Source organism: Salmo salar, chromosome ssa11 (assembly GCF_905237065.1).
Source record: "Salmo salar chromosome ssa11, Ssal_v3.1, whole genome shotgun sequence".
Lineage (NCBI taxonomy): Eukaryota > Metazoa > Chordata > Actinopteri > Salmoniformes > Salmonidae > Salmo > Salmo salar.
This window is the reverse complement of record NC_059452.1, coordinates 73474309-73490949: the sequence shown is the minus strand read 5'-3', so window position 1 is coordinate 73490949 and position 16641 is coordinate 73474309. Positions and strand designations below refer to the sequence as shown.

The 16641-nt window shown below is 40.7% G+C and overlaps 1 protein-coding gene across 3 annotated transcripts in view; it reads right to left on the bottom strand.

The window, feature by feature from the left end:
* LOC106563019 (tenascin-like) overlaps positions 1-11059 on the bottom strand; it is an 83991-nt gene extending 72932 nt beyond the window's left edge. The window contains exon 1 of one of the 3 annotated variants that reach the window (XM_045689921.1): positions 10734-11059. The gene's annotated coding sequence lies outside the window, so the exon portion shown is untranslated. The remainder of the gene's footprint in view (positions 1-10733) is intronic. The other 2 variants (XM_014128210.2, XM_014128211.2) reach the window with 2 other exon arrangements.
* Positions 11060-16641: the final 5582 nt, after the last annotated feature.

Genomic DNA, 16641 nt, shown 5'->3' with positions numbered 1-16641 from the left:
CGTTTAAACTCAGTTTTTCACAATTCCTGACACTTAATCCTTGTAAAAATTCCCTGTCTTAGGTCAGACAGGATCACCACTTTATTTAAAAAATGTGAAATGTCAGAATAATAGTAGAGAGAATGATTTATTTCAGCTTTTATTTCTTTCATCACATTCCCAGTGGGTCAGAAGTTTACATACACTCAATTAGTATTTGGTAGCATTGACTTTAAATTGTTTAACTTGGGTCAAACATTTTGGGTAGCCTTCCACAAGCTTCCAACAATAAGTTGGGTGAATTTTGGCCCATTCCTTCTGACAGAGCTGTTGTAACTGAGTCATGTTTGTATGCCTCCTTGCTTGCACACACTTTTTCAGTTCTGCCCACAAATTTTCTATAGGATTGAGGTCAGGGCTTTGTGATGGCCACTCCAATACCTGGACTTTGTTGTCCTTAAGCCATTTTGCCACAACTTTGGAAGTATGCTTGGGGTCATTGTCCATTTGGAAGACCAATTTGCGACCAAGCTTTAACTTCCTGACTGATGTCTTGAGATGTTGCTTCAATATATCCACAACATTTTTCTCCCTCATGATGCCATCTATTTTGTGAAGTGCACCTGTCCCTCCTGCAGCAAAGCACCCCCACAACATGATGCTCCCACCCCCGTGCTTCACGGTTGGGATGGTGTTCTTCGGCTTGCAAGCCTCCCCCTTTTCCCTCCAAACATAACGATGGTCATTATGGCCAAACAGTTCTATTTTTGTTTCATCAGACCAGAGGACAATTCTCCAAAAAGTATGATCTTTGTCCCCATGTGCAGTTGTTAACCGTAGTCTGGCTTTTTTATGGCTGTTTTGGAGCAGTGGTTTCTTCCTTATTGAGCGGCCTTTCAGGTTATGTCGATATAGGACTCGTTTTACTGTGAATATAGATACTTTTGTACCTGTTTCCTCCAGCATCTTCACAAGGTCCTTTGCTGTTGTTCTGGGATTGATTTTCACTTTTCGCACCAAAGTACGTTCATCTCTAGGAGACAGAACGCGTCTCCTTCCTGAGCGGTATGACGGCTGCATGGTCCCATGGTCTTAATACAATTGTTTTTCTGAGGTCTTGGCTGATTTCTTTTGATTTTCCCATGCTGTCAAGCAAAGAGGCACTGAGTTTGAAGGTAGGCCTTGAAATACATCCACAGGTACATCTCCAATTGACTCAAATTATGTCAATTAGCCTATCAGAAGCTTCTAAAGCTGTTTTCTTAATGATCGGCGTCCCGTCAGCGGGACAGTTGTAAATCATTCAGCGCGTTATGTCAAGATCGCAGATTTAAGAGTAACAACAAATGTCGGTACATATAAGTGTCTTAAAGTGGCTGAAAGCTTAAATTCTTGTTAATATAACTGCACTACCAATTTACCGTAGCTATTACTGAGAAGAAATGACATGCTATTGTTTGAGGAGAGCTTCTAACAACAAAATAGTTTTTTTTACCGCGATAGGTTTGATAAATTCACCTCTGAAGGTGAAATGTGTACTTACATTCTGAAATCTTGCTCTGATTTATCATTCAAAGGGTCCCAGAGATTACATGAAGTGTTGTTTTGTTAGACAAAATCCTTTTTCATATCCTAAAAAGGTCCATATAGCATGCACGATCGATTTTGTATTTCCACTCGTTCAATTTGCAAAGAAAGGAAACTGTGAAAATCTCACCCTAAACGTTGTTTCAATGAGTCAAATCACATTCGTATCTATTCCTCAGAGATCATTGAAGGTAACAAGACTTCACTATTTCATTAGGGGTGTAGTATATCCTATAGGACACCATATTTGTTCAGAGAGCGACGCCTTCATGGCACGCCGATGACAAGGGCGGCCATAATAATCTGCTAGCTGTCGGGCAGGCGAACAGTGAGTACTGGACTGTCCACTTATCTGAAACGTCTTTACCAATTAGAACTTTTTTACCAGGACTTTTGCACGTCTTGGACATTTACTTTGGTTTTATTTACGTAACGGTAATGGGGCTTCTCCCGCCAGTCAATGCGGGCCCAAGCCTTGGCTTCCACAAGATGGCTGCGACTAACAACAACAATTCTCTAAGTGTGTGACTGCATGAGGGTGTACTCGTGCGGGAGGATTCTGCTCTCCGACTGGCTGAATGCCCTAGTAGTTGGAGCTGCCTGTATTTTGCATGGGAGAACTGTGCTACCAGCTACTGTTCGTGTGTGTTTGACTTTTTGTGAAAATGAAACCAAAGGAGGCCTTGGGAATGCGTCTTCCACACGACCGTGGGCCTGCTGTGTCCATGCAGAATAAAATAACGGACATGGTTCTGCTGTGACTTCTACATTGCTGTCAGCAAGAGGTTCACCCTGAAGGACAGACGAATGGACTTCATTTACCTAAATACATTTTCCTTTGCAATTTGCGGGTTAGGCTACTGTTGAATGAACATGAGAATAGACAACATCCCTTTGATGCATTTCATTTATCAAGCTATAGTTTCATTTTAATGAGACACCTTTTTGACGTTTTGAATTGCATTTTTCAGTCATTTCTATTGTTGATATGGACATTTCGTTAGAACGTTATTTATTATGTGTGTGTGTAAGAATATTTCACATAATATTATTGTGTGTGTCATTCTGGTTGTTGGAGTTTTCTGTTCTATGGTGAACTTGGGTTTCATCAAGGTTTATTTGTGTGTAAATCTGACTTTGATAATAGCTAGTGCAATCCAGCCACCGACCTCACCGCACGTCACTGGTGAATCAAAGGTTCTGGTTTCGTTCTCTGGTAAATCTACGGCAGATAAACAGTAGAGAAGGATCAGATTAATTCAAAATACCTATTTTCACCTGAATTGTGTTCGCCTGAAACTACATGTTGTACAATAGTTTGATAGAGCACATACAGTAGGCTAGACATGATTGCATATGTAAAAAAAATCTAAAGGACCGCTCACAAAAAATGTTTAGGTCATGTAACAGATTTACACTGCTAGCTGATCAGTAATGGTAACCAGAGACAAAAACTGCATATTTGAGGTGTCAAGTTATACTGTACCTATTCTCTCTTCTGTACTGAGTGGAGTTCAAACTGAGAGGGTAATACCTTCTCCAAAGGCAGGACGGACCCTGAGGCAAGGGGCAGGTCACTAAACCAGCTGTCTCCCTTGCAGAGGTCTGTCCATCCCCATCACCCATCCCGCCCAACAGAGGAATTTCCCCATTCTCTCCGTTATAGGTTGACAGGAAGGATTTTGAAATGTACTAAACAGCGATTTTATTTGACTACTGTAAAACTTAAATTAAACACTTAAATTAAACGCAGTCTGTCCCCTTTAATAGTCAGGCAACGGCACACATTTAAGCAAATAAATGCTTGTTTCAAATAAATGCAGAGTCTAAAGGAATAATTTATTAGATTACCATGAATTACCATGCGTTGTTTACGAGGTTTAATGTTTGATTTGTTACATTAAATAATTCAGTATTGACAACAACAAAAAAGATCTCAATCATCCGTTTTTATCAAGAACGCGCTAGCTATTGACTGCTAACAGCTGAGAACTGCTAGCTAACTGGAAAGCACAAAAACAGTCAACTTCGGAAATACAGACCCCCAGAAAAAGTATGATTGCTCTAATGGCTAAAGTAAGAACTGCCGAAAATGCACAGTCAAAAATAATTATTATTCTGTCAAGGATTATCATTATTTTTAAATAGAAGCATACTAAGACAAAATAAATGTGACAAAGTGTGTAAATGATGACAAATTAGTGCAGGAAATGAAGAAATTGATTAAAATGCTGGAAGTGAATGCTGGAATTAAACAATTAACTATGCAAATGAGCAAAAGCTGTGTTCGTTAAACCAAGAAAATAGACGCCTGCCTCAAATAGAAGCCTCTCTCTAATAAGCGGCTGTTGTGTTCACTGATTTAGTAAATAAACACCTGGGCTATTATTTAAAGTTTTATGTTAATAACTAGTGGAGTGATTAGTAAGATTATTTAGAACACTGCTGAGAACAGTTACTATGTTCACACAGCCTTAATGTATCCATCAGGACCACAGAGTGTAAACCTGAGAGGAGCTGTATTTTATGAAAATCAACCATTCACACAGCATGGAGGGATTTCAATTAAGCGGAGCAAATGGATTTGGAAATAAATGGACAAGCGGGGTGCCTGTTTTTATCTCACAACTCACACTGGAAAAGAGTGCATCAAAGGCTGCTGCTCATGCTGCGTATTCTCCTTAAAGGAAAACGAATATAAAATTAGACCATCATTGCATCGCCCACGGATGGACAATTATTCACCAGACAGCAAAGATTGTATTAAATTTAGGTTTTTGATGCATGGGAATTATGATAATAGTAGGCTAAGAAAAACATTAAAACATAGGCCTAATGATAAAACCGATGCATTTGCTGTTGGTAAGGAGATCCCATAGCAGCATGTAGCCTAATATGTTTCTTTAACTTTTATTATTCAGGCCTATAGCAGGATATGTCTCTCCTTTTCTGACATTACTGGTTTATTCGCGCTACTCAACAACTATTAGGCTACCATTTATCCATTGCTCATTCAATAGACAAGCATGCTCGAAAGTAAACAGACTGGTAGCCTATTTAAAACATGTGACAGTATGGGTAGGCTACAGAATTGCTGTGCGATCGGAGCGCGACATCATACCCGATTTAATCTCAGATCTTATTTTTGTAATTATTATTTCACCATTATTTAACCATGTAGGCCAGTTGAGAACAAGTTCTCATTTACAACTGCGACCTTGCCAAGATACAGCAAAGCAGTGCGACAAAAACAACAACACATAGTTACACATGGGAAAAACAAACATACAGTCAATAACACAATAGAACATCTGTATACAGTGTGTGCAAATGACGTAAGGAGGTAAGGCAATAAATAGGCCATAGTGGCAAAGTAATTACAATTTAGCAATTAACACTGGAGTGATAGATGTGCAGATGTGGATGTGTAAGTAGAAATACTGGTGTGCAAAAGAGCAGAAAAAACAAAAAACAAATATGGGGATGAGGTAGGTAGTTGGTTGGATGGGCTATTTACAGATGAGCTGTGTACAGCTGCAGCGATCGGTAAGCTGCTCTGACAACCGATACTTGAAGTTAGTGAGGGAGATATGTCTCCAGCATCAGTGATTTTTGCAATTCGTTCCAGTCATTGGCAGCAGAGAACTGGAAAGAAAGGCGGCCAAAGGAGGTGTTGGCTTTGGGGATGACCAGTGAAATATTCCTGCTGCTATGGTGACCAGTGAGCTGAGATAAGGTGGAGCTTTACCTAGCAAAGACTTGTAGATGCCCTGGAGCCAGTGGGTTTGGTGACGAATATGTAGCGAGGACCAGCCAACGAGAGCATACAGGTCGCAATGGTGGGTTGTATATGGGGCTTTGGTGACAAAACGGATGGCACTGTGATAGACTGCGTCCAATTTGCTGAGTAGAGTGTTGGAGGCTATTTTAGAAATGACATCGCCAAAGTCAAGGATCGGCAGGATAGTCAGTTTTATGAGGGAATGTTTGGCAGCATGAGTGAAGAAGGCTTTGTTGCGAAGTAGGAAGCCGATTCTAGATTTAATTTTGGATTGGAGATGCTTAATATGAGTCTGGAAGGAGAGTTTACAGTCTAGCCAGACACCTAGGTATTTATAGTTGTCCACATATTCTAAGTCAGAATCGTCCAGAGTCGTGATGCTAGTCGGGTGGGCGGGCGGGTGCGGGCAGTAATCGGTTAAAGAGCATGCATTTAGTTTTACTAGCGTTTAAGAGCAGTTGGAGGCCACGGAAGGAGTGTTGTATGGCATTGAAGCTCATTTGGAGGTTTGTTAACACAGTGTCCAAAGAATGGTGTCGTCTGCGTAGAGGTGGATCAAAGAATCAAGAGCGACATCATTGATATATACAGAGAAAAGAGTCGGCCCGAGAATTCCACCCTGTGGCACCCCCATAGAGACTGCCAGACGTTCGGACAACAGGCCCTCCGATTTGACACACTGAACTCTATCTGAGAATAGTTGGTGAACCAGGTCTTTAGAGAAACCAAGGCTGTTGAGTCCGCCGATAAGAATACGGTGATTGACAGAGTCAAAAGCATTGGCCAGATCTATGAAGACGGCTGCACAGTATTGTTTTTTATCGATGGTGGTTATGATATCATTTAGGACCTTGAGCATGGCTGAGGTGCACCCGTGACCAGCTCGGAAACCGGATTGCATAGCGGAGAAGGTATGGTGGGATTCGAGATGGTCGGTGATCTGTTTGTTCACTTGACTTTCGAAGACTTTAGAAAGGCAGGTCAGGATGGATATAGGTCTGTAACAGTTTGGGTCTAGAGTGTCTCCCCCTTTGAAGAGGGGGATGACCGTGGCCGCTTTCCAATCTTTAGGAATCTCAGACGATATGAAAGAGAGGTTAAACAGAATAGTAATAGGGGTTGTGACAATGGCGACGGATAATTTTAGGAAGAGAGCGTCCAGATTGTCTAGCCCAGCTGATTTGGAGGGATCCAGATTCTGGGTGGGGGGGGGGGCAGTTGCTGCAGCAGGAGATAAAAAATCACAATCATGAATTGATAAACAAAATATTGAACAACAATTCATCATTTGCATTGAGGTGTGGACTGCTGTAGCCTTTCGTCTACTTTTAAATAGTTCAAGTAGACAATCAATCTTGCAGAGTGAGCGGGCAGTGTTTGGGACTCTCTACAGGCGGGTTCATGCATTTTCTGTTGAAAAAGTCACTGCAAAAGATGAAAACATTCTGCCCACACCTCTATAGAAATGTGATCGCTTTCGTTTAAAAACTGTCATGGCCCTGTTCCAACATCTCCAAATAATACAGCAAATGAGGACGTTTTTGTTACCATAAAAGGTGAATGGAGGGCGTTTTCCAGGCGGGATTGTAAATGCCTGTTCACGAGCACACAAATATAGTAGGGCTCTGATTTATCAATGAAAACATGTGTATACTAAATGTTGTGTGCGACAGTTTGATCAATCCCATTAATATGTTGCACACTCAAACCTTAGAATCTCCACGTACGCCAGAATTTAGTGAGAAATGTATGCACGGTTGCTAAATGAGTCCCCAGGTGATCAAAGGTGTGCATAACCCCTCCACATGTTCTATCATTCATCAGTCAGTCAACACAGCTAATGCTCTCCTCACTCTGTCTGTCTTCCAATCCTCCATCTCTATCACACAGACCTAGCATTGGTTAAAACTGGTAAACCCAGAAGTTGCAGCATGCATAAAGAATGTTAATATCATTCCCTATAAACCATAATCGGTGCCCTTTAGCGAGCAATGAGAGCCGTCTTTCGCTAAATAAAGAACAGAATCTGGCAGAGAGAGAACAATGAAGCTGCAGTTTTTGGAGAAGCATTATCACAGGACTGTATACTTACTGAGTTCATCCTGCTTCTTGCCCATTTATTGCCAAAGTACATTGACTTCATAGAATGAATTAATAAATGTTGTATGATAAACTCATTATTCCACATCAACTTATTCGTATTTCATACACAACGTGCAGATAGCCTAGCAATTGGAGCATTGGGCCAGTGACCTAACGGTTGGTAGTTTGAATCCCAGAAGCAACTAGGTGAAAAATCTGTCGATCTGCCTTTGTGCAAGGCACCTACAGTGGGGGAAAAAAGTATTTGATCCCCTGCTGATTTTGTACGTTTGCCCACTGACAAAGAAATGATCAGTCTATAATTTTAATGGTAGGTTTATTTGAACAGTGAGTGACAGAATAACAACAAAAATATCGAGAAAAACGCATATCAAAAATGTTATAAATTGATTTGCATTTTAATGAGGGAAATAATTATTTGACCCCCTCTCAATCAGAAAGATTTCTGGCTCCCAGGTGTCTTTTATACAGGTAACGAGCTGAGATTAGGAGCACACTCTTAAAGGGAGTGTTCCTTATCTCAGGTTGTTACCTGTATAAAAGACACCTGTCCACAGAAGCAATCAATCAATCAGATTCCAAACTCTCCACCATGGCCAAGACCAAAGAGCTCTCCAAGGATGTCAGGGACAAGATTGTAGACCTACACAAGGCTGGAATGGGCTACAAGACCAACGCCAAGCAGCTTGGTGAGAAGGTGACAACATTTGGTGCGATTATTCGCAAATGGAAGAAACACAAAAGAACTGTCAATATCCCTCTGCCTGGGGCTCCATGCAAGATCTCACCTCGTGGAGTTGCAATGAGCATGAGAACGGTGAGGAATCAGCCCAGAACTACACGGGAGGATCTTGTCAATGATCTCAAGGCAGCTGGGACCATAGTCACCAAGAAAACAATTGGTAACACACTACGCCGTGAAGGACTGAAATCCTGCAGCGCCTGCAAGGTCCCCCTGCTCAAGAATACATACACATGCCCGTCTGAAGTTTGCCAATGAACATCTGAATGATTCAGAGGACAACTGGTGAAAATGTTGTGGTCAGATGAGACCAAAATGGAGCTCTTTGGCATCAACTCAACTCGCCGTGTTTGGAGGAGGAATGCTGCCTATGACCCTAAGAACACCATCTCCACCGTCAAACCTGCAGGTGGAAACATTATGCTTTGGGGGTGTTTTTCTGCTAAGGGGACAGGACAACTTCACCGCATCATTTGACGGGGCCATGTACTGTCAAATCTTGGGTGAGAACCTCCTTCCCTCAACCAGGGCATTGAAAATGGGTCGTGGATGGGTATTCCAGCATGACAATGACCCAAAACACACGGCCAAGGCAACAAAGGAGTGGCTCAAGAAGAAGCACATTAAGGTCCTGGAGTGGCCTTGCCAGTCTCCAGACCTTAGTCCCATAGAAAATCTGTGGAGGGAGCTGAAGGTTCGAGTTGCCAAACGTCAGCCTCGAAACCTTAATGACTTGGAGAAGATCTGCAAAGAGGAGTGGGACAAAATCCCTCCTGAGATGTGTGCAAACTTGGTGGCCAACTACAAGAAACGTCTGACCTCTGTGATTGCCAACAAGGGTTTTGCCAGCAAGTACTAAGTCATGTTTTGCAGAGGGGTCAAATACTTATTTCCCTCATTAAAATGCAAATCAATTTATAACATTTTTTACATGCGTTTTTCTGGATTTTTTTGTTGTTATTCTGTCTCTCACTGTTCATATAAACCTACCATTAAAATTATAGACTGATCATTTCTTTGTAAGTGGGCAAACGTACAAAATCAGCAGGGGATCAAATACTTTTTTCCCCCACTGTAACCCTAATTGCTGCAGGGTCGCCGTTAATAATGGCTAATCACCAGTGGTGGAGTAAGTACTCAATTGTCATACTTGAGTAAAAGTAAAGATACCTTAATAGAATATGACTCAAGTAAAAGTAAAGTCACCCAGTAAAATACTACTTGAGTAAAAGTCAAAAAGTATTTGGTTTTAAATATACTTAAGTACCAAAAGTAAATGTAATTGCTGCAATATACTTAAGTATCAAAATATAAATAATTTCAAATTCCTTATTAATAAACTAACTAGGCACATTTGGGCAGTCTTGACACAACATTTTGAACAGATATGCAATGGTTCATTGGATCAGCCTAAAACTTTGCAAGTACACTGCTGCCATCTAGTGGCCAAAATCAAAATTGCACCTGGGCTGGAACAATACATTATGGCCTTTCTCTTGCATTTCAAAGATGATGGTAAAAAAAAATCTTTTTTTTCTTTGTATTATCTTTTGCCAGATCTAATGTGTTATATACTCCTACATTAATTTCGCATTCCCACAATCTTCAAAGTGTTTCTTTTAAATGGTATCAAGAATATGCATATCCTTGCTTCAGGTCCTGAGCTACAGGCAGTTAGATTTGGGTATGTTATTTTAGGTGAAAATTGAAAAAAACGGTCAGATCCTTAAGAGCAAACCAGACAGCACCATTTTCTTGTTATTAAAATGTATGGATAGCCAGGGGCACGTTCCAACACTCAGACATCGTTTACAAACAAAGCATGTGTTTAGTGAGTCTGCCAGATTAGAGGCAGTAGGGATGACCAGGGATGTTCTCTTGATAAGTGTGTGAATTAGACCATTTTCCTGTCCTGCTAAGCATTTAAAATGTAACGAGTACTTTCGGGTGCCATGGAAAATTTATGGAGTAAAAAGTACATCATTTTCTTTAGGAATGTTGTAAAAGTAAAAGTAGTCAAAAATATAAATAGTAAAGTCAAGTACAGATACCCCAAAAAACTACTTAAGTAGTACTTATTTTTACTTAAGTACTTTACACCACTGCTAATCCCTGGCCATTGCCCCCTCTCTGAGAGTGTCTCGGGGGAGTAGGATATGCAAATAAATTCAACATTTACATTTCACACCACACACTTGTACTTTTTGATGTTATTCAATTACCTTTAAAGACGTCAAAATGAATTAGACAATTTAATTGAGTATGATATGAAGGGTTTGACCTTAATAACCAAAAAAAGTCTACAAAAATGTAATATCTAATCTCCAGGAACAATTACACATTAAATGTAAGTCTCACATGGTTTGAGCACGTCATCAATAATCACAACTGACTGTCAAGAAGACAGAAAAGATCTCATTTGCAATTTCAAAATATGGACACAGTAATAATTTTCACTAACTATCCAAATAACAGCAACAACTCATTCAAAGATCCAAGATCAGTTTCATGCAGATAAATAAATGAATCTCTCATTATTACCTTTAGCAGACCAGACAGTTTAGAGCTACTCCACCACAGAGTTTGGCAGCTCACACGAATTGCCTCATTGGAACCCAACACATTCAGTAAAGGGGATGAAAGGATGTCCACCTTGAAGGCACTTCCGCCACCTCTCTCCTTGTGTTCTAACCAGATGACACTTCTATTCCAAAAAAATCTATATTCTCTCTGTTTCTTCTGCCCTGACAGCTCAGCCCACTGCTCTTGTCACTGAGTCCGAGCACCGAGTCAGAGCTAAAGAGAGAGAGAGTGGGAAAGAAAGAGAGAGGAGGAGAAAATGCCTTTTAAACTGAGAGAGGAGCCTTCTGTTCAAACCCCCATTCCTCAACTACAGCCCTTAAATAGCAGTCACTTTCCCTCCCTCCCTCCCTCCCTCCCTCCCTCTTTCTTACTGTTGGATGTAGCTGGACTGCTGCCTTGATGTGGGATGCCGTTGTTCCTACTGGCAACGCCATACAAAGAGTGAAAAAGAGGGAGAGAGTGACTGTGTGAAAGAGAAAATTAGACGGAGCAAGACAGGGGGATGAGGGAAGGAGGGAGGAAGTCATTATTTTGAGGGGTCACGGTAAAGAGGTAGAGCAGTACTACTGTATGAGCAAAGTTAGTCAAAATTCAACCTGGTAACAAACACAAGGGGTTATTAAAAGAATCAGCTCTCACTTACGGGTCTGATTAATATCAAAGACACAAAGCAACACATCTATGAATGCATGATTGTCCTCCATTCATTAGGTTGAAAATCCTGTAGAGAGTCCACACCCATGACACACCAACTGCCTCTTGACCTGTGACAAAGCAGAGTTTTCAATGGCACCATGACAACTAGTGTCCATTCCCACTGACCACAGGTCTCCACTCTAAACCTGTGATGACTAAGTTCCTACAGTCATCTGTTCCCCATCTTAACACAGATTCCCAAGATGAAATAGAGATGGGGTGAGGCAGCCAGCCTCCCACCATAGTCAATCTCTTTATTTTCCAACACAGGCAATTCCTCAATCACAAAAACAGACAGACAGACAGACAGACAGACAGACAGACAGACAGACAGACAGACAGACAGACAGACAGACAGACAGACAGACAGACAGACAGACAGACAGACAGACAGACAGACAGACAGACAGACAGACAGACAGACAGACAGACAGACCAGGCGGCAGCCAAGGTTGGTTCTCCCGCTGATACTACTACGCCCACTGCTCATCTTCTCCCTCCTTGGTGAGTAGCTGCCCCTTATAAAACAACCAAAATCGATTTTCTTCCCTCGTCATCTCTGGTCCTGACTGAGGTGTTTTCTGTCTGACAGAGTTACACTTTCATTTAACAGATGCTGTGTGGCTGAAGAAGGCAGGAAACAGACACATTTCTAGCTGTTGTGTCGAAGCATCGGGGAATAGGGTAAAAGCCGAGTTTATGGGAATATGAGTGGTGTTTGGTGTCGGTGATTTGGGCTGTAAAATGCAACCCAGCCAACCCTCATATACTGTTTAAGTCCACATCCGATGGACACAGTTAATTGACATGAAAATGCTGGATAGGTCACATGCCATTAGGACAGTATACAGTATTGTAACTGTAGGCTAAGCCTTCATTTATACTGTAGTTTATTTATACAGTATATTTAGGAGGGAGGCATTAGGCAAAAGGAGAATGAAATGTAATTGATAACTTTTACGTGTGTGTTGGGTGGACACATCTCATCATAATCCACTCCTATAGGTATATACTTATAGTTCTAGACCATTTCAACTGGGGGGGGGGCAAGCTGGGGCCAGTTGTACTGTTAGAGGGGCCAGTTACATTAGACGTTATTGTTGTCATATCGTTTTCTTCACTGCATTGCAGGCATTAGCAGGCAAAAGACCATGTTCATAATCATCATCGTTGCCACTGTCTAATAACGGAGGTAAAAAAAGAACGATAGCAAAAATGTGTTATGTAAAAATGATTTCATACTCCACATTTAGGGGGGCCACAAGGGGGTCCAAAATTGTTGGCACAGGGGCACTGCCCCCCCCCCCCAGAACCACTAGTGATACTGTATAATAATTATTATGGCAGTATGCTGCTCTTGTACAGTAATGCTTCACTTTTTTGATGTGGTAAAAAAAAAAAGATGTCTCAAATTGACATGCTTGTTAACAGAGGACTTCTGCGTGTAAGCCAAGCCAAGGGAAACTCAGCGAATGCCCCAATGATGATTTCCAAAAGGGAGCCAAATTCCACACTTCACATTATATTGTACACTTATTCTCCATAATTAACATAACAAAGCCGGTAGCAGAACACATCCCTGAGGATTTATTTTTCCCTCAGGTTCATCTGATAATTGTATTATCCAAAAAGATTGTGATAGTTATTTAATCAATAGCACCTTGTTGAACGTAAATGCTGTAGTAATTGATTATGACATATCATGAAAAAAGACCTGGCACATCAACCTGCTAATGATAACTGACTGATGATAACTGACTGACTGTCATAGGTCTCGAATAGCCATTGTCATAAACTTGACATCTTTATTTGGATAAGATGTTCATATATGAAGACAGGTTGATATTGTTTCCATAGACTCAGACAGACGTTTCCATCCACTCTAGATACAAACCTCTGTCTGGTTCCTGATCAAATAAAATCGAGTCATTCACAGCTGGGTGCCCATGGCATTAACCCATTTTCCATAACCATGTCTGGTTGAGAGGTACGGACAGAGAGATCTATATAGTCATCGAAATAATGCCAAATGCAGTTCTCCATTCAAAGCACAAGGTCTCAGTGAACTTGTATATAGAGTTTCGTTTCAAAATGAAGCATTTTTTTGCATTGCAAAAAATAGAATCAATCATCTTTTAAACCTATCCAACTCCTACCATCTCCTACCTGGGTGTCATGTAGCATTTCAGACTTACATTTTACATTTACATTTTTTACATTTACATTTTAGTCATTTAGCAGACACTCTTATCCAGAGCGACCTACAGTAGTGAGTGCATACATTTCATAATTTTTTTTCTCCGTACTGGTCCCCCGTGAGACTTCCAACATGTCACGTCCTGCTAATCACAAAAAGTTAGCCCAATTAGATCTGTATGTTGACACATTTATAACACACACACAGGCACTTTTTTTTTACAGTATCTTCTCACAAATGATATAAAGAAGCCATTCATGTCAACATATAGAGTAGAGTATAACCTTTTTTAAGTGCTACAATAAACGAGAACACATTACTTTCATTACCAAAATAGACCTCCTAGTGGCTATCAACTGGAGATCTGTCACTGCATTAAACTCAACCTTCTCTCTCATAGATACAAGTCTCTCAACTCTTTGGGGGATGACCTTATCCTCAGTATTTAATGGAGCTTCTATTAACACGCTGTCACTACGTAAACACAAACAAAACGAAATTAGACACAAAACTTGTCTCTGCACCCAACGACCCTCTTCTCTGGAAGTGGAAGCGTTCGATGCGTGTCTCTGAACACAAACACAACAATGGAAACAGAAGCTTAACCCAAGACCACAGAGGACACTGACATTTAATCTTATAGTAGTTTTGCTCCATTCCAACTAAAGTAAAACACGTGGACATTGGGCTCAGGATGTGCTTTTCTTTTGTGTATGTTCAGGATTTGTCTGGAATTACTGTAAATTACAGTACAGTATTGCAAAAGAGTTTGACATTGGGCCATAAGAAATATTTACATGTAATAAACAAACAGCGTCACATAAATTATGCCCCCCTTGGCTGCCTCAGCACAATGGGGATAGAGTCTGTTGGAGAGACCTAGAGAGGGACGGTCCCTGTGGACATGGGACATTTATTTGGTGGTGAGGTTAGGGGGTTACTCCGTGGCCTCTTTTACTGAACAGAGGTGAAGGCTCTGTTGACATCATAACAGTCAAGACCCTTGTTGTATGTATTTTCAAGGTGCCAATGAAACAAACCCTCATACCAATACAATAACTGATGTCATTGAATGTTGGTTGCTATCCAAGGTTTGAGATTCATTGGGGACCCCCACGGTGTGCACACTTTTGTTCCAACAGATTTTTGTTTTAGCCCAGCACTAACACACTTTAGTAAGCTCATCACCGCTTGATTAGTTGAATCAGATTCATTAGTGCTGGGTTAAAACAAAAATGTGTGGCGTTTTTTTCCTTAAATTCCATTGAGGCATGATAGAAAACCACTAACATTCAGTTTGATTGTTTCAAAAGAGATTACCACTCTGTTTATTATTTTTAAAACAGCAACTGCTGGTATTGTTTCCATTAAACAATCATTACTGAAACAAATTATTATACTGTACAATTATATATACAGTACCAGTCAAAAGTATGGACACAACTACTCATTCCAAGGTTTTTTTTTACTTTTACTATTTTCTACATTGTGAAATAACGCATATGGAATTATATAGTAACCAAAAAAGTGTTAAACAAATCAAAATATATTTTATATTTGAGATTCTTCAAAGTAGCCACCCTTTATCTTGATGACAGCTTTGTACATTATTGGCATTCTCTCAACCAGCTTCATGAGGTAGTCACCTGGAATGCATTTCAATTAACAGGTGTGCCTTGTTAAAAGTTTGTGGACTTTCTTTCGTTCTTAATGTGTTAAAGCCATCAGTTGTGTTGTGACAAGGTATGGGGGTGGTATACAGAAGATAGCCCTATTTGGTAAAATACCAAGTCCACATTATGGCAAGAACTGCTCAAATAAGCAAAGAGAAATGACAGCCCTACATTACTTTGTCATAAAGGTCAGCCAATCCAGAACATTTCAAGAACTTTGAAAGTTTCTTCAAGTGCAGTCGCAAAAACCATCAAGCGCTATGATGAAACTGGCTCTCATGAGGACCGCCACAGGAAAGGAAGACCCAGAGTTAACTCTGCTGCAGAGAGTAAGTTCATTAGAGTTACCAGCCTCTGAAATTGCAGCCAAAATAAATGCTTCACAGAGTTCAAGTAACAGACACATCAAGTGTTCAGAGGAGACAGTGTGAATCAGGCCTTCATGGTCGAATTGCTGCAAAGAAAGCACTTCTAAAGTATACCAATAATAAGAAGAGACATGCTTGGGCCAAGAAACATGAGCAATGGACATTGGACAGGTGGAAATCTGTCCTTTGGTCTGATGAGTCCAAATTGGAGATTTTTTGGTTCCAGCCGCCATGTCTTTGTGAGATGCATAGTAATGTAGGTGAATGGAGGATCTCCGCATGTGTGGTTCCCGCCTTGAAGCATGGAGGAGGAGGTGTGATGGTGTGGGGGTGCTTTACTGGTGACACTGTCTGTGATTTTTTTTTTAATTCAAGGTACTCTTATTCAGCATGGCTACCACAGCATTCTGCAGCGATACGCCATCCTGTCTGGTTTGCGCTTAGTGGGACTATTATCAGTTTTTTTCAACAGGACAGGCTGTGTAAGTGCTATTTGACCAAAAAGGAGAGTGAAGGAGTGCTGCAACAGATGACCTGGCCTCCACAATCACCTGACCTCAACCCAATTTAGATGGTTTGGGATGAGTTGGACCGCAGAGTGAAGGAAAAGCAGTCAACAACTGCTCAGCATATGTGGGAACTCCTTCCAGGTGAAGCTAGTTGAGAGAATGCCAAGAGTGTGCAAAGCTTTCAGCAAGGCAAAGGGTGGCTACTTTGAAGAATCTAAAATCTATTTTGATTTGTTTAACACTTTTTCGGTTACTACATGATTCCATGTGTGTTATTTCATAGTTTTGACAATGTAGAAAATATTACAAATAAATGAAAACCATTGACCGTGTAGGTGTGTAAAAATGTTGCACAAATTTCTAAAACCTGTTTTCATTTTGTCATTATGGGGTATTTTGTTTAGATTTTTTATTTAATACATT